Here is an 11,510-nt window from a genome sequence, read left to right as displayed (position 1 = left end):
ATATGTACAGTAACTGGCAGAAGTAGTGGAAAGCCAAACATAAATAATATTGCTGCTGGTGTTAAGTGCACCTTTTGTTCTTATCACTTTTGTATGCTCAGTTTACTTGAGAGGTCAGGATATTCCATATGTTGCACGGGTGTAAGTTCTGTCATCTGTAGTATCACTTCTTTAGAGAAACTTGCACTCTGTGTATGTATATAAATATATTTAAAAAAAACCCCAAACACCAAACCAACTCCAAAATAAAAACAAACAAAACTCCCTTGCCTACCCATCTGCCCTTCAGTTCCCCTCCAAATTCTTTCCAGAAATGAGCATAACTTTCACTTTGCTTACTTGACCTCTAAGCAGTTTTCACATCTTATTGATGAAGTCTGTCCTACTTCTCCGTCCTTAGTCTAGCTTTCTTGCAGTTTTTCCTCTTTTATGTTAGTTGCCTTTTTTTCTCGTCTGTTCCGCTTTTGCCTTTTCTGAAACACACAAAAAAGAAACTTCAAGAAGCTTTACTAAAAATCACACCTGTGCTACAGATCATCATATTTCCATCTGCCTAACATGAATCATTTGCTGTGATGCCTTTGCATTTGTAGCTAGAAGCTTTCTGCCTTTCCTGCAGTCCTTAGTCTGTTTTTTTCAATGTGTTCTGTGTGGTGGGAGCACTGGTTTTATTTCTGTTACTGATTTTTCATAAGCAAGTAGTTAACGCTATTCTTTTGGATATCACGTCTTCTTTCCCTGCCCCTCACCTTGGAGAATGCAAACCTTTGTTCATTTTGGTGAGAATATGTAACATTGGGAGTGAGTCAGCTGCTTGCATTTTTCATTCAAAGTTTTATTTAGTGGTTCTTTTGAAAAGTGGATATGATCAAAAGCCATCAACAGCTAGGTAACTTTCTTTGATAAGCCTTTGCCTGTTTCTGATGTAAACAATGAAAAGCAATAAACTAGGTATTATTTTTTTTTAATGGAAAGGTTTGATTGATATTTGACAATTTATGCTTTTTACACAAATTGGGCACTTCCAGAATTGGTGGATTTATAGCTGCCAGCTACCTCGTGTCTGTATTTATATAACATATCATTTGTGATGGTTTAGCTGAAGTGCATTGCAACATTTTTTTTTCCTTGTTAATTGGAATGACTTTGATGCCATTAAATCTTCTTTCTTACACTTACACTGCTAATCTATATTTAATCAATTAAAATAATGGAACTGTACAGTTCTGAGATGTGAATTTTTGGGAAGATTACAACATAAGCTATTGAGAGAATGCTTGTAGACTATTATTTGGTTGGTAACATAATTTAAGAGATTGGCTTATTCACAGAGGAGAGAAGAGCCTGTTGTTTGCATGGTTGTGTGTGGTACAAGGTGATTCTGTAATAGTCTGTCTATTTGTATTGGTGAGAATCTGCATATCCAGCTCTAAACAGATACATTTTGCAGAAGGAAAAATTGGTTCTGGAGGGAGTTGAGCTGATCTCTGACACTGGAGTATGTAATACATGGATGACTACAAAAATATTCCTGCAGTGATCTTAGGTGTTGTTGGTTTTCTATTTTGCTCACACTGGGACAAGTCTGAAGTGTAATTAATAATGAAATTTTAAAATGTCTTCAACTACTGCATAAAGTTCAGAGCCTCCTCAAAACTCTTCTACTACCTGAAGAAGATGTTGAAGCACTGTGCTTACTCTCCTCCACAAAAATTATGTTTTGCAAGTGTCGATGTCTGATCAGTGTTTACTTCAAATTTGCTTTCTCATATTCTGAAGTTCTCATTAGGTAGCTTACTTAGATGACAGAATTTTAACTTTCCTCTCATGAGTATTTAATTTGTGCTAAATTCTTTTGACAAGATTTGAATTTGCCATTGTTACCAAATTGTATTTTTTTTCTTTTCAAACCCATATTTGAACTATTATCAAATAAATTTTGCAAAGCAGAGCACCATTTGAAGCCAATTGAGTGAGGGACAAAGCGGAAAAGCTCTAAATTCATAATTCTTTTAGTGTTGGTGGTCACTGGCTAGGATTTAAACTAGCTTAGTGCTCTGAAGCATTGTCAAAGTTCTTGTGTTTTGGTTGTTTGAGACACGGATACACTTTCTATATAGCAAAGAAAAAAAGCCAAAGATGGTATGATTCATACTTTGTTAAACCTTAAGATACAATGAGCAAGCCTATGGAAATAGCCACATTATAAATGATGTGCCTTACTCATAGATAATAAATTACAGAAAACATTGTAAGGTGTGAAGCTACCAATGGCCTTGATTGCTCTCCTCTTCCTGAATGCAAGCTGAGAATACTTTTCACCAAGCAAGAAGGAGTCAGCAGCGCATCCCTCAGCTGTTGTCAAATAAATGCATAATGTGCATTCCTCCTAAATGTTTGTTACTGTATAGAGGATACCTAAAGAAAAATTCTAGTGCATATTATGACAGCTGATCATCTATAATGGTAACAACTGTATAATTTAGACAAGTGTTTGTGTTTTACCTGGTCACTTACATGGTGAGTTTGTAGCTATTTAGTAGCTTTTGGGACAATAGCTCAAGGCCTAAAAATATAAGTTATACTTGTCTTATGCTCTCTTTTGATGCAGAAGGCACACTTAGTTGGCCACCAGATAATTGTCCTGAGACAGAGGCAGGATGTCTGACTACTACTTGCTTTAATTCTGGCCTCTAGTTTATGAAAACTCAGCCAGATTGCCCTGGTGTGGCTGATTTCAGCTGCTAGAGGAGGAGCAAACTGGTACTAAGCAAATCTGAATATGCGTTACTGTACCAAAGAAAGATGACTTAAAACTCCTGTTGGTCTTTTATGTGAGTAAAATTCCAGATGGATGTGAAGTAGTGGGACAAAATATGTTTCTCGTCAGTGTTTCTAAATAATGTGTTCAGAAGTCTCTTGTGAAGCTTGAAAGATTTATGAGGTGGGGAGGTACTGGAGGAACATGACTGTCTGTAGTCTTTATTTAATAATAATGATAATAAATTTTAAAAAAAGCACTTTAAAACTTGTTAATCCATCTGTTTTAACTCTCTCCATTTAAACAATTGTTGGAGATGTTTTTTTCTGTTTCTTGTTCTGCTGATTGCCTTATTCCCTGAATCAATGTGCTGTACATTTTCTGTTGAAGACCCACCTGATCATGGGCTAAAGTATAAAGGATGTAATGCTGGAAGTATAAAAATAACATACTTGATGCTTTAAAACACTCCCCACAAAATAACTTCTTACATTACCATAGTGTTACTATCATAGTAGTCATAGTGGTTTATAATTTTGTGGGTTTTTTTTTTTTTTAACTAAATGGATGTATACTTTAAGCTCAATTTGTAAAGAGCTGTAAGTTTATGTACAGTCAGTTCTGTTTTTTAAAATATACATAAGCCACCTGTCAAGCAGCATTTCCATATTCAAGCAATTCTTTAAAGTTTTTAGGTCTTTACCATTTAAAATAGTAATAAATATTTTTTAAATTATTTATATAAGAGACAAGCTGTATAAATGGATAACTTAATGTAAGATGTTGAGATAATGCACATATAACCAGTGTTTTAGATCTCTTGATAAAATTTGTGTTTTCTGTACTAATTTATGACATTTCACCACTTCTTAACAGCAGCATCGCAACCTTCTGCTTTTAATATAAGCAGTATGGATTAAATGTAAACATGGTTTTATAATCTATAATTTATAAAATATGTAGTTTGGGTTAGAAAACCCCAAACTGTATATTTGTTAAATCAGAAGTACTGATTTACAGCTCATAGTATGAGCTGTGCAGTCATACTGTGAAGGTTTTCCTAAGCTGGTTTGTGCTTGTTCCCACTCTGCTCCCTGCTGATTGTTACAAATGTGTATGCTGATGTAACACATTGGCTATTTCAATCTTACTATTATTATTATTATATCCTATTATTATTATTTTTAAGCATAGGAGAATGACAAGGGGAGGGGGGAATGATTTGATTTCCCTCTGCAATTGCTACTAAAACTTACCAAGAAAAGAAGAAACCTGGTAGAGGTAAACACATCTCTTACTGACTTGACTTGAAAATAGTGAAGATGAAGAATTTTCTGTATTTTTCCAATTGTCACAGAAATAAAGAGCTGTTTCAGTTAGGATGAGAGCAGCTCAAACAGTAGAGCTGTGAAGTTGTCATGAAGATATGGAAGAGGATGTTTCTAGCAGATCCTCCAGCATCATGAAAATTGGGTTTATATGGGAGTGAGGGTTCAGCTTCACGGAATGGCTTTGGGAAATGATGTAGCATTTGGAACTCCTCAAAGTCAGCCTCACAGGACTTAACCCAATTCTCTTCATCTCTTTTACTTTCATAAGATAGAGTATTCCTGCATACAGTTGTTGGAAGTTGTTGCATACAGTTGGTGAAGTTGCATACAGTTGGTGAAGTTTAGCAGGTTGAAATGACTTTGTTTCTCTTAAGTTTTGGCAAACCTTACCACAATGAGGAGCTGTGTAAACCATTAGCATGGAAGTATGTGGTGGTGGCAGCTGGCTCTTTAGTTTTCACATTCATCTAAGTGGTTGGTGATCAGCAGTTTTGGGTTTAAATGTGTGCATGTAGCTAAGAGAGTCAATACTATTCTGAGAAAAGTCTGTACTAAAAGCTCTGCTTTTGTAATGGTATTGGGTAAATTGCCAACAGCCCTGCCTTTTTCTGGTCAACAGATTCCTCCTGTGTTTTTTGTTTGCATGATTGCAGTTTTGGGAGAGAGCATTATTTCCCATCTCTGGGAGGTATGTTGCACTTTGGACTGTGGGACTGTCTGCTTCTGAGAAATCTAAAATAACTCCTTGCCACATCACAATTTGAGGATTTGTGGAGATGGTCATAGTCATCTTGGGTTGCGTTTTCTGAAATGATTTCCTGTCATATGTACATTTTTTTTCTGTCCGAAGATTGCAGATTAAATTTACTGTATCACCTGATACTACTACTAACTTGTTGCACTATGTGAGATTTATTACGGCGTTATCAGAAAATGTTTCAGCATCTCTGTCCTTTTAAGTCAACACTTAAAAGGTGTTGAATGCATAGGAAAATTCTCATGCCAAGTTAGTACTATACTTTCATTCCTTTAATGCTGTAATTTTGAAATACTGAAATAATATGAAATGAAAGTTAAAAGCCGTGATGTTTCTAGTTAACAATGTCTTTATATCTCTGTCCAATAACTGTGATAATTATTTGCTTCCTTGAGCTGTCATTCAGACTGCACATTAAACACTCATTATTTGAAGTCTTTGAGTGTCACCTCAATTAGTAGTGTAATGGTTTTTGATCTTTGGAGTGGGATGCTGTGAACAGAGTACTGCTTTGGAAGCTCTTAGTTCTTCCACTCTGCTTTCAATCTGTTGAAAAATATATTCTGAACTGCTCATGTTTCTTAGAGTAGAAACTATTTCTTCTGGTATTTCAAAACCTCTTAACTTCTACCTTCAGATTTGTTTGGAATTGATGTGTTACTCATGCAGTGTTAACAACGTTAACTTGCAGTCTCTAATCCTTTATTGTACTTTTGCGATTGCATGATCCTATAATACCTGTATGATTTTAGTCTTAAAGCTGAAGCCAACAAGAATGGTGCACTGCTTTACTTGACAGATGGACAGATCACATGTGCTGCACTAAACGAGCCTGTAGTAGAAGACAGAAGGGCAGTGGAGAGGGGAGAAATTCTCACCATTTAGGTATATACAACTCCTGGCACCATTCAAAAAGTACGTGGTTCTCTGTTTACTTAAAACTGAGATGTCAACTAAGTATTTGCCTGTTTTTTTTACGTTTGGCACTACAGAGTTAAAATTGCATTATAGAGCTATTTAGATAGAGGGGTGACCAGTAATTTGTGCTCAGGCAGGAGGGGTTTTGTACAACCATAACAAGAATTAGAGTTCTGTGGTAGGTGCTTTTGTGTGTAATAGCTGGATCCAGATTTATGTCTGTACTATTTAAAGACAAATGGCAAAATGTCTTAGTATTAAATTCATGCTGTATCTCTACTGCTGTTTGGTGGGTAGTTCTTATTTGCTTATGATTTAGCAACTCTTTGTATTTTCATGGTATGAGTTGGTGTTATTCCATCCTGGTCTCTTAAGGGATAAAGAACAAGTGATGCATACATGCACATCCTCTTTCACTTACAAAGCATTTAGGCAAATAAAATAATGTTCCTTCTTCTCAATTGTGTGGGATAAGAGTTAGATGAGTTAGCCCATAACTTTTTTGGAATGGCCAGCTGCTGATAGTGGTAGTTGCATTTCTGCTGTGCAACACACCTTGCCTGTCACCCAGATCACCAAGTAGCAGAGGTACAATCCTTTGCTGGTCTTTCCAGTTTCAGTGGAGCTACTTTCCAGGTCCTAACTGGAGGCAGCCTGGGCCAGCCTGCTTATGTTTACCAAGGAAGAGAGAGCTGTGCCAGTGTCTACCCACCCTCCTTATTTAGCCATCGCCCTTTTACGAAGAGTCCCATGGCCTGCATGGAAGCTGCTTGGGAGTGGAACAAGGAGCTCTGTGGCTCCCAAATGGGGTCTTGGCAGCTTAAAAGCATGGGTTCTTCCCACACTGGCCTTTCAAATTATTTCCTAACTGAGTAAAATTCAGTTTGTAACTTGACTCCTCAAAGCACTTACGCAAAGAAGTGTAGATAGCTTTTAGTGGTGATGAACACAGATTCCTTCTTTCCCTCCTTGTCTCCAAAGCAGCCATTCCCAATTAGGCTGTGATGAGGTAAGAACTCTTTTAAATCAAGTAGCACACCTTGCAGAAGTCAGAAATTAGTGAAAAATCTGGGAACGGGTTGCAGCCTGGATTCTCTGGTCTTCTTACATAGGTGGGAACATTTTATCTTCTAGTATTGAGAAGATATTTTTTCATCATTGCCTCTGATTTTCTTTATCCATGGCAAAACTTAAGTTTTGGAAGCTCTTGAATAAGTAGAAGGATCCTTGTGTGATGTTTGGAGATAAAATCATTGCAGAAAGCAGGACAATCCTTATGCAAAATTCACAGAACTGAGAATATGTAAAATACTTTACAAAAGAAAGATGAAGACTCATGTTCTGCACTGGGAGCTGTTAGTGTATGTAACAGTGACAACCAAAATGCAAATGTTTTGGGTCAAATTCTTACAGGCTAATTAAGCAGTATGTATTCTTACGAGAGGAATGTCTGATGCAGAAGCTTTTACAACCCCAGTCTGAATTTGCCTTCATGTCTCTCTGTCTTCAGGTTTCATCATAAATGAACAAAACTCCATGTGTGTATGTGTTTTGTAAGTCCTTGTTTGTCCTCTGGAGAGTTGTTTCAACTCCTGCACGTCAGGGTTGCAGCAATGGCCCCCTGCAATCTCAACTCTTGCCTTGTTTTTCACCATCTAGCTTTTTAACCATGGCCATTTGTGCACTGCTTCTCAGAGGTTCATGAAATATATTTCAGATGAGTGGGTGTACTGGTGGGTTTAAGTTGACTACAGAGGAGCCCATGGGGAACAAATAACTAGGGGTCAGTGTTTGAAAACACATTCTTACTCTGTTTTGTTTTTTAAAATTTGAATGCACAAGAGGGTGTTTGTGGGAATTTACAGTACAGCTGAGCCACAGCTGCAGAGAGCAAGTCTGGGGGAAGAGGAGTTGTCAGCTTTGGTGTACTGGCAACTGGGGACAGCAAAGGCAAATGCTCAGGTGTGCTTTTAAGGATGGGAATGATATTCCTGTTTGGGTAAAAACAGCCATCCTGTTTATGTAACAAGTCATTGTGACATGGAATGAGGAATATCTGTTTTGGCTGTGATCAGTGTGACTTGGCCTCATCTGTTTCCCCTAGAAATGTACCTTTAGTTTCAGTGTTCCATCCCCTGTCTGTATTGTTCAGTGGATTTTGTATGTGCTGCAATCTTTATAATACCTAGATCTCTTCACATTTGGTCTAACACAACTAGAAAATGACATAATACAAATTCCCATGTTCCAGAAATAAATGGGCTGAATGGAGGCTTTGGCATAACCAGTCAGGTATACTGGAATGAAACAGTGATGGAATCCCAGCCAGGAGCTCTGCTCAGGTGCCTGCTTTTCTTGCCTGGCTTCTGCTTTCTTTTGCTCCATTTTAAACTTGGAATAGGAGTAGTTAAACCTAGCTTTTTTGCAAGCAGAAGTTAGCAGTCTAATCTCATTTTTGTGCTTAAACACAAAACTAAGGTCTGAATTTCTGTTTGTGAAGTACTTACCACTTTTTACATTATTAGTGTACATAGTCAGTCAGATACCTGCTGTTACTTATCTCACCTTTGACTGGAGGGATTTAATTGATCACACAGTGTGTATTTGTTAGATAATTTCACTGTGGAGGTATTGGTGGCAGATACATTCATTTCCCCATATCTGAAGGAAGGTAACTTTTCTAATGCATTTACTGTTGCTCGTAGCTATTCACACAGTTTCCAGCAACAATTATTTTCTGCAGTCTTTGATTTCCACCTAGATCAATTCTCTTCAACTTGTTCTTTTTTTTTTTTTTTTTGTCAGATTGACTGTTGCCAGGTCTGCAATTTGCATAGTACTTTTGAAGTCTCTAGAATGAAATGCCTGATTGAGCTGGCAAAAAAAAAAACCCAGTCATGGTGTAAGAAATTGGATTTTGGCCATTGCTATATCATGCCATGGATGTACCCCCTGCCCTGGGCAGTATGTCCTTCATGACTCTGTGTTGTTACACTTAGGAATGTGAGTAGTGGGTTACAAGGAAACTTCCAACGCTGCAAAATCATAGGTCCAAAAGACTACTTTGGGTAATTTGCATGTGGCTTTTTTCTTCTCACTTGCCCTTTAGTACTCACAACCAGGAACTATTTATATTTCTTCATTGACTGGAAAAGAGAAGGCTTTGGGGTGACCCAGTTGTGGCTTTCCAGTACCTGAGGGGAGCCTACAAGAAAGACTGAGAGACACTCTTTACAGGGGCAGGTAGTGACATGACAAGGGTGAATGGCTTCAAATTGCCAGACAGTAGGTTTAGATTGGATATTAGGAAGAAATTTTTTACTGTAATGGTGGTAAGGCACTGGAACCTGTTGCCCAGAGAAGCTGTGGATGCCCCATCTGTGGTAGTGCTCAAGGCCAGGTTGAATGGGGCTCTGAGCAACCTGGTCTAGTGGAAGGTGTCGCTGTCCAAGGCAGAGGGGTTGGCACTAGGTGATCTTTAAGGTCCTTTCCAACCCAAACCATTCTATGGTTCTGTGATTCTACGATTATTTGAGATGAGGCCTTGCCAAATTGGTCCAAATTCCAGTTGGTGGAAAACAGCAGAAATCCTTTTGTACTCTTTCTTTGGTTTACCAACATCACACCTTGGAGGTGGCAAACACACAGCATGCTGCTGATTTTGATTTACAGTAACCATTTGGCATGCATCGAGTCTGTGCTTCTCTCCAAGCTGCCAACTTGCAAACTGCCTTGGGTAAAGCATCCAAGCTACAGTACCTTTGGCAGAGAGAACACCTGCTAGCCCATGAAAGTCTGGGTTGTCTTCACAAAAAAACGTTTATAAGAAGTGGCTACAAGAGAAAACATACCAGTAAACTTACCTCAAATAGTGTTAAGCTGCCTCTAAAATTATGTGTAATTTGGACACTCTGGGGATATGCCTGACAGCAGAAGGAATTAAGAAAAAGTTATTTATTGTTTCTGTATACAGGAACATATTTTGAATGTAGAAGGGGGCCAAGGGATTAAAAGCATATTTTGTAAGTTCTTATGTCTTTGCTCTTCACAACTTACTGAATATGCAAAAAATAATTAAATTATTAACTTCTCAATGTATACAACTTAAAAGGAAGAGACTTCACAGAATTTGGGGTAAATGTTCTCCTACTGAGACTTCTTGAATTTAATTATAATTAATTTAAAAATTACAATTAATTTTTAAAATTACTGTTCAAAGTAATTAATTTTAATTTTTTTTCTCACAGCATAATCTGCAGGAAACGTGGTGTTTGAATCTCAGTAGGCCTGCTCTAGTCCTAGGTGATACTTAAAATAAATCTGTCATTATTACTGATGCACATTATTATTAGAAGTGTAAGATTAGGAAATAGAGAAACTGGAGGTAAAAGTTTGCACATTTACATGATAGGTGCTCAGTGCATTATTGCAGTCAAAGGAAACAGGGATTACCTTGTAATGTGTTCCAAATGCTCTACCAAATGTTTAATTACTGGGTCATATAATTGATTTTAATATGACATCAAGCATTCAATATCAGAGATCAGACTGCATTGGTAATTTTCTATTGAAAAAAACCAAACAAATCCAAAACCAAATAATCCAACTGTATTCCTTACCCAAATGAAAATGGCTTTCACCTCAAGGTAAATCTTTGTTGAGTGTACACTTTTAAAAGAGATATTGGCAAGAGAAGCCTGTTGTTCAGGCAGTCACAGGTAATACTCAAAATGTTCTAAAACCGAAATTTGTGTCTTTGTGAGAGGCAGCGTGGCAAATAATCCTGTTTTATGGTCTGAGAGGTAACTGTGTCTTCCTATGTCTAGAAAAGAGCGGGACGATTGCTGCTGATGGGGCTAATCAGAACAGCAGTGGGGGTGCTGGGGTTTTGGATTCATCAGATAATTAAGTCTCTCATCAAATTGAAATGGAACCTGGTGGAAAATTACCTGCAGGTGAGCAAGAGAAAGTCAGAATGACATTTTCTCTGTTAGTTTATTAGAATATGCACAGTGTCAAGTTTTAACAGCCTGAAGGTGCTGCCTGTGGAGGTGAGTGTGGAGATCAGATCCCCTTGTGGTCCTTTGTGTACACACATGTTGGTGTCCTTAGCTACAACTTGGCCTATAGTACAGCATAATATCTGATTTTATTCTTGTTATGGGATTGGTGAAAGCAGTCTTTAATATACTGTTGCCTTCCTCTGTGTACGCCAGAGGCATGTGCTGCTTTAGGTCTGGGTGATATCCAAGGGAAGGGATGAACTTTCTTTAAGGTACTTAGTGAGTGTGGACCTGGTATCAGACATATTATTTCACTCTATGTCTGGGTCAGCTTTATTTTCAGTAATAGATTATTGTGGAATTATTAATTTGTCCTTGATGGCTATCATTATCCCTGTGATAATTGGAATGGTGGCTTAATGGATAAAACCAATATAAGTGTTAAGGCATCTCTGACCCTGACTGCTTGCTTTTCCTCACCTGTAGAAAGAAGCAGATGGTAAAATTTTCACTTGGCTTGTGATATCTATGGTAGATGGTATAAATATTGAAGATTTTCTTGTGAGAAGGGGCTTTTGAACTTCTATTCCAGCTGAATCCTGACCAGGCAGGGTCAGGCATCCTGGCAGCTGATGCTGGGAGGAACCTGTAAAATCATCAATCACAGCATTCAGCCAGCAGCACTTGGTGCAGGAGAACGCCAGGGTCTGGGCTGGCAGTGCTTTTGTGCTCAGCAGCAG

The sequence above is a fragment of the Anomalospiza imberbis genome, chromosome 1, assembly GCF_031753505.1.
Source record: "Anomalospiza imberbis isolate Cuckoo-Finch-1a 21T00152 chromosome 1, ASM3175350v1, whole genome shotgun sequence".
Lineage (NCBI taxonomy): Eukaryota > Metazoa > Chordata > Aves > Passeriformes > Viduidae > Anomalospiza > Anomalospiza imberbis.
Note: the sequence above shows the minus strand (reverse complement) of the source record.